This window comes from Saccopteryx leptura, chromosome 2 (genome assembly GCF_036850995.1).
Source record: "Saccopteryx leptura isolate mSacLep1 chromosome 2, mSacLep1_pri_phased_curated, whole genome shotgun sequence".
Taxonomy (NCBI): domain Eukaryota; kingdom Metazoa; phylum Chordata; class Mammalia; order Chiroptera; family Emballonuridae; genus Saccopteryx; species Saccopteryx leptura.
Window position 1 is genome coordinate 152,844,231 of NC_089504.1, and position 21,118 is coordinate 152,865,348.

The 21,118-nt window shown below is 36.3% G+C and overlaps 1 non-coding gene across 1 annotated transcript; it reads left to right on the forward strand.

Moving 5' to 3' along the window:
• Window positions 1–558: 558 nt before the first annotated feature.
• Window positions 559–665, forward strand: LOC136396421 (U6 spliceosomal RNA). Its single transcript, XR_010749708.1, has one exon. It is a non-coding gene; the product is annotated as a U6 spliceosomal RNA (small nuclear RNA).
• Window positions 666–21,118: the final 20,453 nt, after the last annotated feature.

Genomic DNA, 21,118 nt, shown 5'->3' on the forward strand with positions numbered 1-21,118 from the left:
TCACTGATTCTCTCCATTATTTGGCCTGTTCTATTAACTAAACTTGCTAACTCACTTTTCAGTTCATGTATTGAGTTCTTCATCTCTGTTTGGTTCCTTTTTAAAGTTTCAATCTCCTTGGTGAAATACTCTTTTTGTTCATTAATTTGTTTTTGAGCTCATTAAATTGCCTATCAGTGTTTTCTCTCATCTTGTTGAGTACTTTTAGAACTTCAATTTTCAATTCTCTGTCATAACTTCAAAGTTTTCATGTAATTGATTTTTTCTGGAGATTTTTAAAATCTATCTAAACTAGGACTCTGTTTTGTATATCCTTGATATTTTATTTCTTCTTCCTTGATGGTACTTGAGAGTGGTAATGTTAAGAAATCTAACAAGAAACAATCAGAAATAAAAAATAAAAATTAAAAAAATACAGTGGAAAAATAAATATTCTAAAAATAATATGTAAAAATAAACTACAGAAAACAAAGAGTAAGAACCAAGAAGAAAAAAAAAGAGAAAAAGATGAAATAAAAAACAAAGCAAAGAAAATTAAAGTAAAAACTATAAAAATTTGTGCTTGCTTTGGCAGCACATATATTAACATTGGAATGATACAGAGAAGATTAGCATGGCCCCTGCACAAGGATGACATGCAAATTCATGAAGCATTCCATATTTTTACAACTAAGTAGATAGCAAGTATAAAAAAGGACATTGAAATAATAAAAAAGAATCAGTCAGAAATTATAAATACAATATCAGAAATGAAGACCACAATGGAAGGAATTAAAAGCAGAATGGATGAAGCTGAGGATCAAATCAGCGAGTTAGAAAACAAGATAACTGAAGGCACAAAAGTAGAGCAGCAAAAAGAGAAGAGACTCAAAAAGTCTGAGGAAACTCTAAGAGAGCTCTGTGACAACATGAAGAGAAATAACATCCACATCATAGGGCTTACTGAAGAAGAAAAGAAAGAACAATGGATAGAGACTTTGGTCAATCAAATCATAGCTGAAAACTTCCCTAAATTGATGCAGGAAAAAGTCACACAAGTTCAAGAAGCACAGAGAATTCCACTAAAGAGAAACTCAAAGAAATCTATACCAAGACACATCATAATTAAAATACTAAAGCTAGTGATAAAGAGAAAATATTAAAAGCTGCTAGAGAAAAAAAGGCTATCACCTACAAAGGAGCCCCTATAAAGATGATGTCTGACTTCTCAACAGAAACACTTGAGACCAGAAAAGAATGGCAAGAAATATTCAAAGTAATGCAGAACAAGAGCCTACAACCAAGACTACTTTATCCAGCAAGGCTATCATTTAAAATTGAAGGAGAAATAAAATGCTTCCCAGACAAAAAAACTCAAGGTATTCATTACAAACAAACCAATGCTGCAAGAAATGTTAAGGGGCCTGTTGTAAACAGATCAAAGGGGAAAAAGTATATAGCAAAAAAGGAACACAGCTTTAAAGAATAAAATGGCAATAAACAACTATATATCAATAATAACCTTAAATGTAAATGGAATCAGTAATCCAATCAAAAGACATAGTGTAGTTGCATGGATAAGAAAACAGGACCCATATATATGCTGGCTATAAGAGACACACCATAAAACAAAAGATGCACATAGACTGAAGGTAAAAGGATGGAAAAAATATTTCATGCAAATGGAAATGAAAAAAATCACTGGAGTAGCAATACTTATATCAGACAAAATGGACTTTAGAACAAAGAGATAAAGAGGGTCACTACATAATGATAAAGGGAGCAATACAACGGGAAGATATAACCATTATAAATATCTATGCACCTAATATAGGAGCACCTAAATATATAATATAAAGTATACTTTGATGGATATAAAGGGCAAGATCAACAGCAATACTATAATACAGTGTGTCCATAAAGTCCTGGTGCACTTTTGACCGGTCACAGGAAAGCAACAAATGATGATAGAAATGTGAAATCTGCACCAAATAAAAGGAAAACTCTCCCAGTTTCATACTTATTCAGTGCAGTTTGATGTGGGCCCATGCACAGATTTTTTAGGGCTCCCTAAGTAGCTATCCCATATAGCCTCTACAAACTCATCACTGACTGATGGCCTACCAGAACAGGGTTTCTCCACCAAACTGCCAGTTTCCTTCAACTGCTTATCCCACTGAGTAATATTATTCCTATGTGGTGGCACTTTATTATAAATGTGCCGATATTCATGTTGCACTTTGGTCATGGATTCAAATTTAGTGAGCCACAGAACACAATGAACTTTTCTCTGTTCACATCTCGACTGGCATGGCTGTGGGTTGCTGTGCTATATACACGGTGTTAAGTTATCATCTGCACATGTGCACATGCTGCCACATCATCCTACAGAAACTGGGAGGGTTTTCCTTTTATTTGGTGCAGATTTTAAATTTCTGTCATCTTTTGTTGCTTTCCTGTGACTGGTCAAAAGCATACCATGACTTTACAAACACACTGTAGTAGGGGATTTCAATACCCAACTAACATCACTAGATAGATCCTCAAGAAAGAAAATTAACAAAGAAATAGCAGACTTAATGGACACACTAGATCAACTGGATTTAATAGATATCTTCAGAACCTTTCACCCTAAAGCAGCAGAATATACATTCTTTTCAAGTGCTCATGGTATATTCTCTAGGATAGACCACATGTTAGGGCACAAAAGCAGTCTCAACAAATTTAAGAAGATTGAAATCATATCAAGCATTTACTCTGATCACAATGGCATGAAGCTAGAAATCAACCACAACAGAAAAACTGAAAAATACTCAAACACTTGGAAACTAAATATCATTTATTAAATAATAAATGGGTTAACAATGAGAACAAAGAAGAAATAAAAATATTCCTAGAAACAAATGATAATGAGCAAACAACAACTCAAAATTTATGGGACACATCAAAAGCAGTACTGAGAGGGAAGTTCATAGCATTTCAGGCATACCTTAAGAAGCTGGAAAAAGCTGAAACAAACAACTTAACTCTGCATCTAAAAGAACTAGAAAAAGAACAGCAAGTAAAGCCCAGAGGTAGTAGAAGGAAGGAAATAATAAAGATCAGAGCAGAAATAAATGACATAGAGGCTAAAGAAACAATACAGAGGATCAATGAAACCAGGAGCTGGTTCTTCAAAAAGATAAATAAGGTCAATAAACCTTTAACCAGACTCACCAAGAAAAAAAGAGAGAGGACTCAAATAAATAAAATTAGAAATGAGAGTGGAGAAATAACAACTGACACACAGAAATACAAAGGATTAGACAACCTAGATGAAATAAACAAATTTCCTGAAATATATAATATGTTAAAAATCAATCTGGAAGAATCAGAAAACCTAAACAGACAGATTAAAACAAATAAAATCAAAACAGTTAACAAAAACTGCCAACAAACAAAAGTCTGGGGTCTGATGGCTTCACAAGTGAATTCTACCAAATATTCAAAGAAGAACTAACTCCTATCCTTCTCAAGCTATTTCAAAAAATTCAAGAGAAAGGAAGACTTCCCAGCTACTTTTATGAGGCGAGCATAATTCTGATTCCAAAACCAGGCAAAGACAACACAAAAAAAGAAAATTATTATAAAAAAGAAATTCATCCCTGATGAATCTAGATGTTAAAATGTTCAACAAAATATTAGTAAACCGGATGCAGTAATATATGAAAAAATCATACATCATGATCAAGTGGGATTTATTCTAGGAAGACAAGGTTGGTACAGTATTTGCAGATCAATCAATGTGATTCATCACATAAACAAAAGGAAGGAGAAAAACCACGTGATAATTTCAATAGATGCAGAAAAAGCATCTGATAAAATTCAGTACCCATTCATGATCAAAACTCTCAGCAAAGTGGGAATACAGGGAACATACCTCAACATGATTAATGCCATTCATGACAAATCCACAGCCAACATCATACTCAATGGGCATAAATTAAAAGCAATCCCCTTAAGATTAGGAATAAGGCAGGGGTGCCCCCTTTCACCACTCTTATTCAACATGGTTCTGGAAGCCCTAGCTATAGCAATCAGAAAAGAAGAAGAAATAAAAGGCATCCAAATTGAGAAAGAAGAATTAAAACTATCATTATTTGCAGATGATATGATATTGTATATAGAAAACCCTAAAGTCTCAGTCAAAAACTACTGGATCTGATAAATAAATTCAGCAAGGTGGCTGGATATAAAATTAATATTCAGAAATCAGAGGCATTTTTATACACTAACAATGAACTGTCAGAAAGAGAAATTAAGGGAACAATCCCCTTCACTATTGCAACCAAAAAAAACAAAAAAAATAAAGTACCTAGTATTAAATTTAACCAAGGAGATTAAAGACTTGTACTCAGAAAATTATAAAACATTGATAAAAGATATCAAGGGAGATACAAACAAGTGGAAGCATATACCATGCTCATGGTTAGGAAGAATAAACATCATTAAAATGTCTATATTACCCAAAGCAATTCATAAGTTGAATGCAATACCAATTAAAATACCAATGACATAGTTCAAAGATATAGAGCACATATTCCAAAAATTTATATGGAACCAAATGAGAACACAAATAGTTTCAGCAATTTTGAAAAAGAAGAATAAAGTGGGAGGTATCACACTTCCTAATATCAAGTTATACTACAAGGCCATTGTACTCAAAAGAGCTTGGTACTGGCATAAGAACAGGCATATAGATTTATGGAACAGAACAGAGAACCCATACAATGGAGTACAGACAGCCTCTTCAACAAATGGTGTTGGGAAAATTGGACAGCTACCTGAAAAAAAAAAAAGAAAATAGACCACCAGTTTACACCATTCACAAAAATAAACTCAAAATGGATAAAAGACTTTAATGTAAGCTGTGAAACCATAAGCATCTTAGAAGAAAACATAGGCAGTAAGCTCTCCCACATCTTTTGCAGCAATATATTTGCTGATTTATCTCCATGGGCAAGGGAAATAAAAGAAAGTATAAACAAATGAGACTATGTCAAACTAAAATCTTTTGCACAGCTAAAGACAATAAGAACAGAATAATTATACAATGGGAGAACTTATTCAACAATACGTTTGGTAAGGGGTTAATAACCAAAATTTATAAAGAACTTGTAAAACTCAACTCCAGGAAGATAATCCAATCAAAATGGGCAAAACAAATGAATAGACACCTCTCCAAAGAGGACATACAGATGGCCAATGGGCAGATGAAAAAATGCTTAACATCACTAATCATTAGAGAAATGTAAATTAGAACCACAATGAGATATCACCTCACACCAGTCAGAATGGCACTCATCAACAAAGCAACACTGAATAAGTGCTGGCAAGGATGTGGAGAAAAGAGAACCCTCCTGCACTGTTGGTGGGAATGCAGTCTGGTGCAACCACTGTGAAAAACAGTATGGAGATTCCCCCCAAAATTAAAGGTTGAACTGCCTTTTGACCCAGATATCCCACTTTTAGGAATATACCCCAAGAACACCATAGCACTGTTTCAAAAGGAGAAATGTACCCCCATGTTTTTGTCAGCATTGTTCACAATAGCAAAGATCTGGAAACAGCCCAAGTGTTCATCAGTGGACAAGTAGATTAAAAAGCAGTGGTACATATATACAATGGAATACTATGGGGCAATGAAAAAGAAGGAAATCTTACCTTTTGCGACAACATGGATGGACATGGAAACTATTATGTTAAGTGAAATAAGCCAGGCAGAAAAAGAAAAATATGATATGACCTCACTTATTTGAGAAATCCAATGAACACTGGGACTGAGAACCCAAATTGAGAGAGGAGAGATCAAAGGGACCAGAGGAAAAGAGAACAGAGGGAAAGGGGATGATAGGATGGAATAAACCTGAAGGGAAGGGGGGGAGGATTCTATGAAGATGGGGGCGAGGGAGATGTTGAGGGGAGTATGGGGTTGGGGGAATGCATTTGGTGCAACACTACAATCTATGTTGCATTAAATTCAATAAAAATATATAAAAATTTGAAGAAAAATAAAATTCATATAAGAAAGACAAAAAAGAAAAAATAGTAAAAGAAAAAGTATCAAAAATAAAATGCTTATAAAAATAAAAATAAAATATATAAAAATTAAGGATAATGAAATTCAAATGGGAAAAAGAGAAAAGAAAAAGAAAAGAAAAACAAGAAAAATTATTTTTTAAGTTTTGTGTGGTTACTTTTTTCTTTTTCTAGTAGGTATCACTGTACTATCAGTCTAGCAAGAAAAAAGGAAAATTCGGTCCTCCGGCTTGTCTCCTTTCCAGAGCTCACCATGAAAGTGTTTTATCTTCTACGCCTCTTTTCAACCCATCCCACTTTCAGTCCCTTGGGTGCACAGATCTTTCAGGTGCAGCTGTGAGCCTAGCTGGAGTTCATTTGCTGCATTAGAGTTGCTCAATTTGTTGAAATTTTAAGGGGAGAGACCAAGAGTATCTCATACGCTACCATTTTTTCTGACATCAGGAATCTAGATGTTTTCAGGAAGCATGTTCAGTTCATTCAGTGAGCACTTTGAAGGCAAATGTGGGTTAAATTTGTGTTATATAGTCACATATTATATATAATATCTTGATGAATGACTTGAAGTTCTTGAAAGCTTATATAGTAATGAAGTCCATTTTACCCAGAGCTTTGAAACAAATACAAGCTCATTGGCTTTGACCCTATGGGGAAGCTATGCAAGTGTGGGGGCATTTGGTATACAGGAAATCTCTCTAACTTTCTCTCAATTTTATTGTAAGCCTAAAACTTCTCTTAGAAAATAGGTAAAAATAAAAGTCAAGGTTCATGTTCTTAAGGGGCTTATTATCTTTTAAGGAGTGGTATGGTAGAAAAATGGTCCAGAAGGCCAGAAAAAATGTATTTTACCTTGAAAATGTTCATTCAAGAAGTATTGAAAATATAAATATAACAATACTTCATAACAATTAATTAGAAGATTTAAAATACTTGTATTACTAGATAATGTATCAATGTGAGAAAGTTCAGACCTGGAAATCCATTTTCCCTCGAACCCCCAGATCTTTCTGTTTCAGGGTATAAAGTACCTTTTTCTTGCTGGAGGTCAGTCTCTCACCCTGGTCCTGTACCACTTTCTGCTGGTTTCCTCTGGGATATTGCTTAATCATTCACTCACCTGTTTATTCTTTTGTTCAACATTGGATATTTTTGTGTCAGGCCCTGTGCTGAGATTGAGGGAGAAGAAAAGAAATGGACACAATGGGAAGCAGCAAAGAGGTCATATTTAATGAGCTTTCTTTGTCTTCCATTTTTTGTTCTCAGTGGCTACTCCCCAGTTCCTTACATGCTTATAAATCTCCTGTCCTAATACAGTGTGTCCATAAAGTCATGGTGCACTTTTGACAGGTCACAGGAAAGCAACAAAAGATGATAGAAATGTGAAATCTGCACCAAATAAAAGGAAAACTCTCACAGTTTCATACCTATTCGGTGCAGTTCGATGTGGGCTCATGCACAGATTTTTTAGGGCTCCTTAGGTAGCTATCCCGTATAGCCTCTACAGACTCATCACTGACTGATGGCCTACCAGAACGTTGTTTCTCCACCAAACTGCCGGTTTCCTTCAACTGCTTATCCCACCGAGTAATGTTATTCCTATGTGGTGGCGCCTCATTATAAATGTGCCAATATTCACGTTGCAGTTTGGTCATAGATTCGAATTTAGCTAGCCACAGAACACATTGAACTTTCCTCTGTACCATCCACATCTCGACTGGCATGGCCATGGGGTGCTCCGCTGTATATACGGTGTTATGTCATCATCTGCACATGCGCACATGCTGCCACATCATCCTGCAGAAACTGGGAAGGTTTTCCTTTTATTTGATGCAGATTTCACATTTCTATCGTCTTTTGTTGCTTTTCTGTGACCTGTCAAAAGTGCACCATGACTTTATGGACACACTGTATAAATTTTCCTGTGACCATAGAACCACTATTTCTCTTCCCTGCCCACCTTCAGTATTATCCTATTTCTTTTCTCCCCTTCTCACTCAAGCTTCCTTAGGAGTCATCCTGAACTCACTGCCTCCTCTTCCTCACCTGCCAGTCACTTATCAGTTCTCTGCAATTTGGCTTCAGCCCCCATAATTCCACTGAACCTATCTGCCAACAGAAGCACAAGCCCAATGGCACGGATCTTGTGAAATTCAATGATTATTTTTCTGTTCTTATCTTTTTGGGCCACTTGGCAGCAATTATTACTCTTGATTTCTTATTCTTTCAAACTCTGTACCCTTAACTTTGATGAACTACTTAACCGCTGATTATGCAATTACTTCCTGCTTTCTTAGATCATCTACCTTGGCTATTTCTCCCTTGCCTTTTCTCTGTGACCGAGCTCTGCTCTTCTCCACTCTTTGGTTTTTTGCTGCTTCTTCCATATATGGTGCTCAAGAAATCTCATTTGCTCTTATGGTCTTAGACTTATCACTCTAAGAGTCTATGTTGCATATCAAACTGCCAGCTGCATATATATGCTTGTATGTCAGACTCTACTGCTTGAAATAATGACTTGATGTCCCTGAGATATAAAAACCTACATGTTAAAACAGAAACTCATTTTCTTCCCTGTTCTACCCCAAACCTGTTCCTCCTCCCCTCCATTTCTACTATGATTGCTCTAGTTCAGACCAACACCATCCTTTGCTCATATCACGTATAGCTTTAGAGTATGGCATTCTTTTTTGTGCCTCCATGCCCCTTTGCTTGAAGTGCCCTTTCTTAAACTGATAGACTTATTCAGCCTTCAAGACTTGCTCAAGAACCATCTTCCCTAGGAAATCTTTTATGAACTATGCACACTTTTCTTTTACTTTGTTCAATTTATTTTACTGCATTCACTTTAAAAAATAAATTTACTACTTATGTGCCTTTTATCCCATTATACAATAAATTCTATGAGGACAGCAACCAGGTTTGACACATCTTTGTTCTCCTCATACTTAACTCAGTGTCTGGCATATCATAGGCTACTGATTTATAGTTAACATTTTCCCATTCAGTTGCAGTCTACAAGATTTAGTAGGTCAGAAGATGCTTGACCTTTTCCTCACATTAAACAAACATTGACCTAGCATGTCCTGTGTGTAGGCACTGTGAACGAGCGACCACAATGTGCCCTGAGAATGCAAGTGGAGTCCTATGGTGGGTGCCATAGTGGGTGTGGGGAGAGGGCAGTGGGAGGAACAAAGCCAAGAAGTAATGCAGACTAGATCATGAGCAGCTGGGATCACAGTGGCTTTTGTCACAAAGAGGAGCATTTTATGTGTCAGAGTGAAAAAGAAGGATGAGGGCAAGTAGAAGCAGAGACTTTTTTATAGAAGCAAATTTGTTATTTCCATCACACCTCATTATGATGTGTGTACTTGGGTTGTACCAACTTTCCGATAGCAGACTATTGCTTTAAAGTATGTGTTGAATGGTTTTGATTCATGTATTCATTTCATAACCCTTATTAGTGACTAGCAGGTGCCAGTATTATACATACAGTGTGTCCATAAAGTCATGTTGCAATTTTGACTGGTCACAGGAAAGCAACAAAAGATGATAGAAATGTGAAATCTCACCAAATAAAAGGAAAACCCTCCCAGTTTCTGTAGGATGATGTGGCAGCATGTGCACATGTGCAGATGAAGATGTAATACCGTGTATACAGCGGAGCAGCCCACGGTCATGCCAGTAGAGATGTGGACGGTACAGAGGAAAGTTCAGTGTGTTCTGTGGCTTGCTAAATTCGAATCCGTGACCAAACTGCAACGTGAATATCGGCGCATTTATAATGAAGCGCCACCGCATAGGAATAACATTACTCTATGGGCTAAGCAGTTGAAGGAAACCAGCAGTTTGGTGGAGAAACCCCATTCTGGTAGGCCATCAATCAGTGACGAGTTGTAGAGGCTATATGGGATAGCTACCTAAGGAGCCCTAAAAAATCTGTGCATGAACCCACATAGAACTACACTGAATAAGTATGAAACTGGGAGAGTTTTCCTTTTATTTGGTGTAGATTTCACATTTTGATATTCTTTTGTTGCTTTCCTGTGACTGGTCAAAAGTGCACCATGATTTTACAGACACACTATGTATGATACCTTGGGGATCCCAGAGTACTCATCACCATCCTTGGCCTCAGAGCCCTGTGGTCTAGTGGTAGAACTGGATACAGGGATGGACAAACATGGTTCAGCATCAGCAATATGTAGGGATGAGCACAGATTACTTATGGAGGCTAGAAGGAGACTGAAGGGAATTGGCAGCACAGAGAAGACAGTCAGGAGCAGTGGCTCTGAGCTGAGTTTCTAAGGCTAAGTAAGAGTTAACCTCTCAGATAAGCTGGAGGTCTGTCAGGCCATGGTGGTAGTGGGAACGGCTGGTGCAAAGATTCAGATGAGACCACTGACTTTTCAGTGGCTTGATTTTATGGAGCAACTGAGGTTAGGAACAGGAATGAGGCAGCAGGGGTGGCCATGCTACAGTTTAACTTTTGTTTTGAAGGAGACATACAGAGAAGGTGAAATGCTGACCCACTTTTATAGAACAGGGTAATAGCGATGCTACATATTTAAGAAACTGAAGCATAAACAATGAGACAGGTCATCAAAATCATCAGGACTTGAGCAGGCATATTCTTAAGAGAAGACAGGTTAGGGGGTCTTTTTCTAGTCAACAGTCCATATTTCTTGGTTTGGATCTGCCCCTGGCTCATACTCAAAAACTGAATCTAAGAAATCCTGCAATTTCCCTGAGGGCCAATAGTTCCTGTAATAACTACACTCAAGACACTTCCTGGCTATTTTAAACTTTCTAGTCCCTTGGTAACAGATTTGTAAGTCAAAGATTTTCCTCAGAAATTTTCTTCAACTTTAGCCCTGAGATCAGTGTGCAATGTGGATGGAAGCAAGGCGATGACCAGCCTGGCAGAGAAAGCCAAGGGCTCTCAAAGGGTGGTGTTTCCTGGCTTCAGTACTATCTTCTGCAGGAACAAATTTGGTCCAAGTTTTATTTTTTATTTCAGAATAACCTGGCTTTCTCAGAATACTGTATACTGAATATACTTAAAGATAAAACCATTACTCAGATAGCAAAAGTTGCCGGGTTGTTTCTGCTTGTTACATACTTCTGCCTTCAGTCTAAGAGATGCGACCCTGTCTGAGAAGAATGAGGAAAGAATAGTTTTAGAATAATAGATATAGAACATCCAGAGGGTAATTTTATTTTCTGAACCAAGTTTCAGAATTAGTTAAAACATGTTCTTGTCAGATGGAAATGACGCCACCATTTCCCAGTCATTGGTGTATGTTTCTTCCAATGTTTGTTTTACTTTTGGCACTCAGGAAGAAGCCAAACACCTTTCTTTTTTCACATAATAAATGTTAGTATATTTAGATTCTTTGAGTAAGATTTTAGTTTTTTGCTCTATTCTATCTGGATGCCTTTTTTTTTTTTTTTGGCCAGAATTAGTCTGTTGTTATTGAGTATGGTTGCCTTATGCACATGTACTTACAAGTAGCCAAACTTCTGAGGTCAAAAATGTAGGCCAAATACTGCTTAAAGAAATATAATTACCTTTATTCAAATTTAAAATATATTACTTTGCCTTCACATTAGTATTTAATATTTAAGTATGTTTAAAGAAAAGTTAATTAACTTAAAAGAGTTCTCCACAGAGATGTGCATTGATAGTAAGGTCAAACTGTAGGAGATTTGATAAAGCTGTAAAGTAAATGAGTTCATACTGTGCATCTCCACAGAGCCGCTACTTGATCAATCTCAAATTCAGCTCTCCAAAGCTGAACCAACCTCTATCCACTTGAATGGAGGCACCATGGTTTCCCAAGCTTCTAAGGAAGGTAGCACAATGATTAGGGAAGTGTGTTGGTTTTCTGACTCAGGCAGAGCTTGTTTTGCATTCTCTCTTTAAGACATTTGCAAGGTAATTAACTTCTCTGACCCTCTGTTTCCTTCTCTGTGGAAACAAAATAATTCCTACCTCAGTGCTGTAATGAGGATTAAAGGAGCTAGCAAATGTAAAGCAAGCAACAAAAAATCATGAATACCACAATACATTTTGTCATCACCCCTTACTTTCCTTTTCTCTCTCTTCCCAATATTGACTTCAACAATGTCCTTTAATTTCTTTCCTTGGAAATACTTCACAGGTATTTTTCTTTATATTCTTAAGGCTATGAGTTTAAACATATACATTGTACCTGTATTATTGCAAAAATGTTTAGCTGTTGTCTCTTTATTCTCTTCTACAAATAATTTTCATTCTGAAAAGTAATTCTGAAGTTTTCTCAGAACACTGATTTCCATGTGTCACTTTCTAGAGTTAGAACTTTATTGACCATTAATTTTTTCAGAATTATGTCTAATCACCTGTTTGACTTTCAGTACTTGGAGAGAAGGTAGTATAAGTGATGGGATTCAAATAATTTAACAACAAGTTCTCTGCTCTAATGACCATTTAAAGTATAAGAAAGTGATATACCAAAATGTAGTTTATTATTTCATGCATTTAATTCTTAAATAAGAACAATAAAAGAGGTACACAAAACTAGATTATATTATAAGAAAGAGTTTAAAGATATTAATAAAAATACTAAATAATAACTGAAAAAAACAATAAAAATATTATTTATGATATTTCTATATTACTTCTTGATTGGTGTCCTCACTTGCAATTTTTTTTGCTTTTATCCAAGCATCATCGGCTGTGTGATTAATCCTTAACCATCTTTTCACTGTAGAAGTAGAATCCCATTCCTTTAGAAGTAGGCTGATTAGACTAATAATTATTGTGTTTGATATATTGTGAATAGGTGACTTTTCTTCTCTGAACATATAATGTTCATCATTGAAAAACTCCTTTCTCTGTCTTCTGAACTTACAGCAATTGTTTTGATAATATTTTTAGCTCAACAATCTCAATAATCATTAATATAAACTTGGTAATTAAAAATGTCATTAAATGTTAGCAATTGTTCTTTGGTTGCTTTCCATAGAACTAGTACTTCTTCAATATTATAATAATTTGGCTCCAAAAAATTGAGAAATAGTAATTTATTCCTATCTTGAAATTGGCTGCAACTTGCTTTTAAATGTTCACAATCCATTAGTCTATTTTTCAAATTTGTTATGATGTTTTCTAAAAGTCTTTCCTGAGGAAGCCTGACAAATTGATGATTTTTGACAAAGTTTATATTTTTGAAGTTTTCTGAAGTAATTTATTCATTAACTTTTTTTCTTATAGACTCTCTTCCTTCCCAACCATTTGAAATGCTTTAAAAGTCTTTATTGTGAGTTTTTCAGCCTTTATTATGTCTATATTTCTTGCTTGCAGGGCATTTGAAAGAATAGAAATTTTGTTTAAAATATCAATCATCGCCTGACCTGTGGTGGCACAGTGGATAAAGCATCAACCTGGAACACTGAGGTCACCAGTTCAAAACCCCGGGCTTGCCTGGTCAAGGCACATATGAGAGTTGATGCTTCCTGCTCCTCTCCCCTTCTCTCTCTCTCTCTCTCTCTCTCTCTCATTCTCACTTTCTCTCCTCTCTAAATGAATAAATAAATAAAAAAATTTAAAAATCAATCATCAATTTTAGATCAGTTATAAAATATATTTTGAAGACCAGCAGTCATACCTAAGTACTTTTTATTTGAATAAAAATAGTGACGTGGTGCTGGATAAATGCACCCCACAGCTAGTGTTGACCTTAAACTACAGGCAGTTCATCTTGGTCCCAAAAATGTACCAATCTATATAATTTCCATTCCAAGTTGTTTGGATATTTTGTTAAGTTTAATTTGTTTCTTATTGGATTAATGAACAATAGTATATATCTTATCAATAAATATTTTTAAATGATTCACTTGCTTTATTTCCTTTATTGAATCATCAACATGGAGGTGATGGTTTAAATAGTGTCATATTATGATGTTTGGAAACTCTTTTGCTACCCTAATGCTTACTCCAGATTTTCTCCCAAGCATTATGCTGGCATCATTGGAGCAAAATCCTATTAAATATTTTTCTAGGTAGTTCTTAGTAACCCCAACATTATTTAAACTTTCCATAACTGAAGAACACATGGTCTCTCCATCTTGTTTTCTCAATTCAACTAGCTCAACTGAAATTGTTGGTGATGTAACTGTATCTTCAAGTTTTAAGAAAAGTATAATAACTAGTTTGCAAGATATCATTGAAGCTTCATCAATAATAAAACATATTTTCAGATTATTTTCAATAATTTTAGTAAATATTTCTTTTTAAATTTTCTTTGCAGTGAAATCAACTACTTTCACAGCAGCTTTATGTGAATATAATTCTATTCTTATATCTAATCCATTTTTAATTTGCACTTTTATCTGATAGTCTATGTCTAAAATGGCTTATATCTTTTTGCCAAGCTGTAAGCTATATTAAATACTACTCTACAAGTAGTACTTAATTTTTTTTATTCATCTTATCTATTACTTTTGTTATTGAATCTTCCTCACATTGGTTTTCAGTTCTCTTTACAAATGTTATGAGCTTTTGATGAAAAAGTTCTTTCATTTTATTTTTCTAGAGAAGCTTGTTGTACCTCTTTATTTTCCCCCAATGCCTCAATCGGAAAACATTTCCATTCTTTTGACACATGAACACATTTTTCTCTTTTATGAAGTCATATTTTGCACAATACTTGCAACCTAATATTTTGTTAGAAATTACCAGTCTGTCATATTTTTCTTTGCTATATTGTTGCACTGTCCAGAATTCAGGAAGACTATATTCAATTTTGGAGTTGTTATTATTTTTTATTTCAATAATTAATATGCTACTTTCTTCAAATTGGAGTGGTTGTGCTTGTGACTCTTTTGTCCCATCCAAGTCCAATTCTGATATAATAGATTCCAATTCTGGTTTCTTACTGAAAAACTCTGTCAAACTCTGTTGCTTTTTCATATTTTTTTAAATTCATTTTAGAGAATATATATATATATATATATATATATATATATAGAGAGAGAGAGAGAGAGAGAGAAGGGGGAGGAGTAGGAAGCATCAACTCCCATATGTGCATTAGAAAGATAAGCCAATAGCTGGGACAAGACAAAAATATCACAAAAGTAAGCTGGTATTGCTGAGGTAGAAAAAATATCATGATTCAAACAGTATGTATAAACTACATTAGTGTCAGTGTTTAGGAATAAGGTATTTTACGCCTGACCTGTGGTGGCGCAGTGGCTAAAGCATCGACCTGGAAATGCTGAGGTCGCCGGTTCGAAACCCTGGGCTTGCCTGGTCAAGGCACATATGGGAGTTGATGCTTCCAGCTCCTCCCCCCTTCTCTCTCTCTGTCTCCCTCTCTTCTCTAAAAAAAAAAAAAAAAAAATAAGGTATTTTAAGAATAAAGGACAAATATATAAAGGAACAAAAGAATATATAATCACAAAGCATGGGGAAAAAAAGAAAAATATAAAGTACCAACAATGAAAGGTACATGGCAACACATACATAGAATCACAATAGGAATTAAATTTAAATTTAGGTGATGAAAGAGTACAAATTATTAAGACATTACACGGACAATAGCAAAATAATAACAAATATAAAAACTGCATACTGATACATTACTGATATCAAGATCAAGAGGCAGTTTGTTATATCCCCTCATCATTCTCTTTATGGGACTGAAATAAGCAGTTTCTTCTACAGAAACTCGCATTATAAAACCTGCTTTCTCTTGTTATGACTTTAGGAACATTGAAACACAGGGTCTCAAGGGGAGCAGGACACTCGACAAGATGATTACAAAGTGTGTATATGAAATTTAAGTCAGTGACCCTCCTCCTGTGCAGTCATGTTGTTAGGGTAAGTACTTCCGTAACATCATCGTAAGGTGCATCATAAGTAACGTGGCCACATTTATAAGATACCGATTTTAAGAACTTGTGTTGTACTCTTTTGATGCTATTTTGACCATTTTTATAATATGGGTTCCAAACTGTTGCATTAAATTCTTAGGTAGATAGAATCAGAGTACAGTACAGGATACTTACCACATTAATGTTACAAAAATCCTTCGTGAAGTGATAAACAAAACCTAACATTTTGATGCTTCATCAACAATGCCTTACAGGAAATGTGCATCTTTAGGGCATTTCAGCTCTACCTTTATGGGATGTGTTTTGTTTGCAGCTCCAGTCTGTGACCTGTAATCTTGGATACATTGACGGGATCAATCTTAGCAAAGATTTTACTTGTTTAGCAACCTCTGTTTGATGTAGTGATTCTCGAAAACTAAAAATTATTGCATTGTTTGCTCTAAGATGTCTGTCTTCAGACTCTTGAGAGAATTTTTGTTTATGTGTGGTCATATCATAAACTTTTATAAACAAAGTACTGTGCTTATACTATTGGTAAACATCAGTCAGAACATATATTTTCTTCATTATATATTGACACTAAATGAAGATCTCTAGGCTGAATTAATAAATAACATAGGCTTATGCAGATTAAATATAATCGAATAATGTGTACTACAAACCTCTTTGTTATGGGAAAGTTGTGAGCATTCTTCTACGGTTCCCAAAATGGGAGATAAGATAAACCTTGAAATCTATATTTGCATTGGTTTGTTTCGTCTAGTTTCCTATTGGTTTCACTGTTCAGAGAACACCGGTGCACTCATAATATCTTGGGGGAATATTGGACATAACACAAAGCTGAATCAAATGACAACTTGTCACCCCCTGGTTGTTTGATACTTTTTCTCTTTATGTTATCTGTTTGTTTACTGAAGTAACAAATGCAAGGGAATTAAAATGTAGTATTTCATCAAAGGTATAATGAGTTTTATGAAATAAATTAATAAATATTACAAGCATAGCTCTGTCAAATTTTTTTCACCCATGAACAGAATAAACATTACTACAGGTGCTTAGAATACTCTGTTGCACAGATGAATGTTAAAAAAGAGTAAGGAATAAATTTATAATTTCCACATTGGGCAGTTGCCCAGGTGCCCACCTTAGCGAGAACCCTGATTGCAATTGCCATTTTAACAACCGGTTCACTGAACTCAACAAAAAAGTTAGGTATCAGTTCTGCCTAACCTGTGCGAACTGGCTGGTTTTCACCACTGTGACTATTCACAAGGAGTAACAAACAGTGGAGAGGCCCATTGTCTGGGGAACCTTCAAATAGGTCACAATGTTAAGGACATCATTCTCCATGACCTTCCCATTTTAACTTCTGTAGTTTTCTGGAGTACCTAGCAATACAATGATTGCATGATAATGTAACTTTTTTTGAGCATCTGCTCCATGACGAGCATCACACTAAGCTCATTGTAGGCATTCTCTTGTTTCAACTTTACAGCAGTTCTATGAGGTGACTATTCATGTTATTATCCCTATTTTACAGGCAAGGAAACCAATGCTGAGAGATGCTCAGTGACCTCGCACTTACTGAAGTCTATGTAGCTAGTAGTGAGAAGGGTCTGGAATTAAAAACAAGTTGGTTTTGTAGGTCACCAGTAGCAGGGTTCTTTTTTGTAGGGAAAATTTTACTATAATACCTCACATTCCTCACAACTACCTAGAAAATAATAACTGAAAAAGTATTTGCTACTTTTTGCTCTGCATTGATTTATTTGTCCAGATCCACTTTGAAGATCCTTGTTTACTCAACTGGGGTCATGGGCTGACCCTGGTGCAGATTGGTGGCATTCTCTGACTAGGTTCTATGTAGCTTAAGAAATCATCTCAGACTATTGCCAGTGGAGTTTCAGAGGGTTCAGTGCCAGTTAATGGATGTATGTAATAAGTAACATTTATTTTTTAATGGAAATTCTCTAATAATCTTTGTTGCATGAATTGAAAAAAATATTATAAAAATTAGGGACCCTTCTGATGCTTGTTATGAGAGTGACCTTCTTATCTTAACTACCACCACAGGATCACACAATATATGAGACAATGAGTATTTGCAAAATTTTAGGGAAAATGAACTATTGTACAATATAAAAAATACTTTCTATAAAATATCTAACAGTGTACTGTCAGTAAAGGGGTGCTCTGTTTCTTCTGCCCACTAGATTTAGAATGCCACTGATAAAGGTAAAGCTAGTTATATATAGAAATGACTTTCTTGACTCACTATCAAGATGGAAAGTACAAGAATAACAAAAAGTTGTCCTCTGATTGAGTGGTGGTAGTCTGGGTCACTGTGTTGAGAAGAACTCTGAGGCTGTGCCCTGTCTCAGAGAGAAGGAAAGCCATAATATATTAGAGATTTCTGACACATATAGGAGGGAGAGTGGCAGCAGGTGTTCTAAATAACTGTTATACCTGGACCAATGTGTTGAGTTCTTACTTTTTTCAAAAAGTTATAAAAGATTTTATTTATTCATTTTTGAGAGGAGAGAGAGAGAGAGAGAGAGAGAGAGAGAGAGAGAGAGAGAGAAGGGGGGGAGGAGCAGGAAGCATCTACTCCCATATGTGCCCTGACCAGGCAAGCCCAGGGTTTTGAACCAGTGGCCTCAGCATTCCAGGTCAATGCTTTATCCACTGAACCACCACAGGTCAGGCTGAGTTATTTCTTAGTAAAGAAATAATTAATAGTTATTTATAGGGAAATAACTTTTTCTTTATTATTGTCTTTTCTACTATCCTCTCTTTTTAAACAGATTGAATTTATCGGGCACAGGTTTCACGTGTACCACTCAATAAAACACCCATACACTGCATCCTGTGCCCATGACCCCAAGCAAGTCTCTTTCTGTCCCATTTCCCCACCTTTTTCCACCTCCACCTACCTTCTGCCCCACTTTCTTTCTAGCCATCACCACACTGTGTCTATGTGGTACACACACACACATACACACACACACATACACACACACACATACACATTCTTAATTCCTTCACCTTCTTTCATCCAGGCCCCAACTTCCTTCCCTCTGACAACAGTCTGTTCCATGTGTCCATGCCTCTATTTCTATTTTGTTTGTCAGTTTATTTTGTTCATTAGATTCCACATATAAGTGAGATCATATGGTATTTACCTTTCTCTAACTGGCTTATTTCATTTAGCATAATAATCTACAAGTCCATCCATGCTGTCACAAAAAATAAGATTTCCTTTTCTTTTTATGGCAAAGTAGTATTCCATTGTGTATGTACCATAGCCTTTCTTATCCACAGCTACTGATGAACACTTGGGCTGTTTCCAGATTCTTGGCTATTGTAAATAACGCTGCAATGAACATAGGGGTGCATATATTCTTTTGAATTAGTGTTTTGGGTTTCTTTGGATATATACCCGGAAGTATAATTGCTGGGTCATAAGGCAGTGACTTTTTTAATTTTTGGAGGATGCTCCATACTGTTTTCTACCATGGCTGCACCAGTCTGCATTCCCACCAGCAGTGCATGAGAGTTGCCTTTTCTCTACATCTCACCAGGACTTATCTGAATTAATTGTTGATAGCCATTCTGGCAGTTGTGAGGTGATATCTCATTATGGTTTTTACTTGCATCTCTCTGATGATTATTGACATTGAGAACTTTTTCATATGTCTATTGGCCATCTATATGTTTGCTTTAGAGAAGTGTCTATTCAGGTCTTTTGTCTATTTTTTAATTGGATTGTTTGTCTTCCTGGAATTGAGTTTATAAGTTCTTTATATATTTTGGAAATTAACCCCTTATCAGATGTATTATTTGCAATATGTTCTCCCATTCAGTAGATTCCCTTTTTTTTTTTTTTTTTTTTTTTTTTTTTGTATTTTTCTGAAGCTGGAAATGGGGAGAGGCAGTCAGACAGACTCCCGCATGCGCCCGACCGGGATCCACCCGGCACGCCCACCAGGGGCGACGCTCTGCCCCTCCGGGGCGTCGCTCTGTTGCGACCAGAGCCACTCTAGTGCCTGGGGCAGAGGCCAAAGAGCCATCCCCAGCGCCCGGGCCATCTTTGCTCCAATGGAGCCTCGGCTGCAGGAGGAGAAGAGAGAGACAGAGAGGAAGGAGAGGGGGAGGGGTGGAGAAGCAGATGGGCGCTTCTCCTGTGTGCCCTGGCCGGGAATCAAACCCGGGACTTCTGCACGCCAGACCGACGCTCCACCACGAAGCCAACCGGCCAGGGCCAGTAGATTCCCTTTTTAATTTGTTGATGGTTTCTTTTACTGTGTAAAAACTTTTTATTTTGATGTAGTTCCACTTTTTTATTTTTTCCTTTGTCTTCCTTGCCCAAAGTGATATATTGGCAAAAAATTCCTATGAGAGATGACTGAGATTTTACTGCCCATGTTTTCTTCAAAAATTTTTATAGTTGGCCCTGGCCAGTTGGCTCAGTGGTAGAGCGTTGGCCTGGTGTGCGGGGGACCCGGGTTCAATTCCCGGCCAGGGCATATAGGAGAAGCGCCCATTTGCTTCTCCACCCCCCCCCTCCTTCCTCTCTGTCTCTCTCTTCCCCTCCCGCAGCCAAGGCTCCATTGGAGCAAAGATGGCCTGGGCGCTGGGGATGGCTCCTTGGCCTCTGCCCCAGGCGCTAGAGTGGCTCTGGTCGCAGCAGAGCGATACCCCGGAGGGGCAGAGCATTGCCCCCTGGTGGGCGTGCCGGGTGGATCCCGGTCAGGCGCATGCGGGAGTCTGTCTGACTGTCTCTCCCCGTTTCCAGCTTCAGAAAAATACAAAAAAAATAAAATAAAAATAAATAAATAAATAAATTTTTTTTATAGTTTTATGACTTACCTTTAAGTCTTATCTGTTTTGAGTTTATTCTCATGTATGGTGTAAGAAGGTCATCTAGTTTTTTCTTTTTGCATGTACCTCTTCAATATTTCCAATACCATTTATTGAAGACACTGTATGTGATCTATAGATTCAATATAATTCCTATGGCATATTTCACTGACTTAGAACAAATATTCCAAAAATTTATACGGAACCAAAAATGATTCCAAATAGCCTCAACAATCTTGAGAAAAAAGAGTAAAATTGGAGGTATCACACTACCTAAAATCAAACTATACTACAAGGCTATTGTAATCAAAGCAGCTTGTTACTG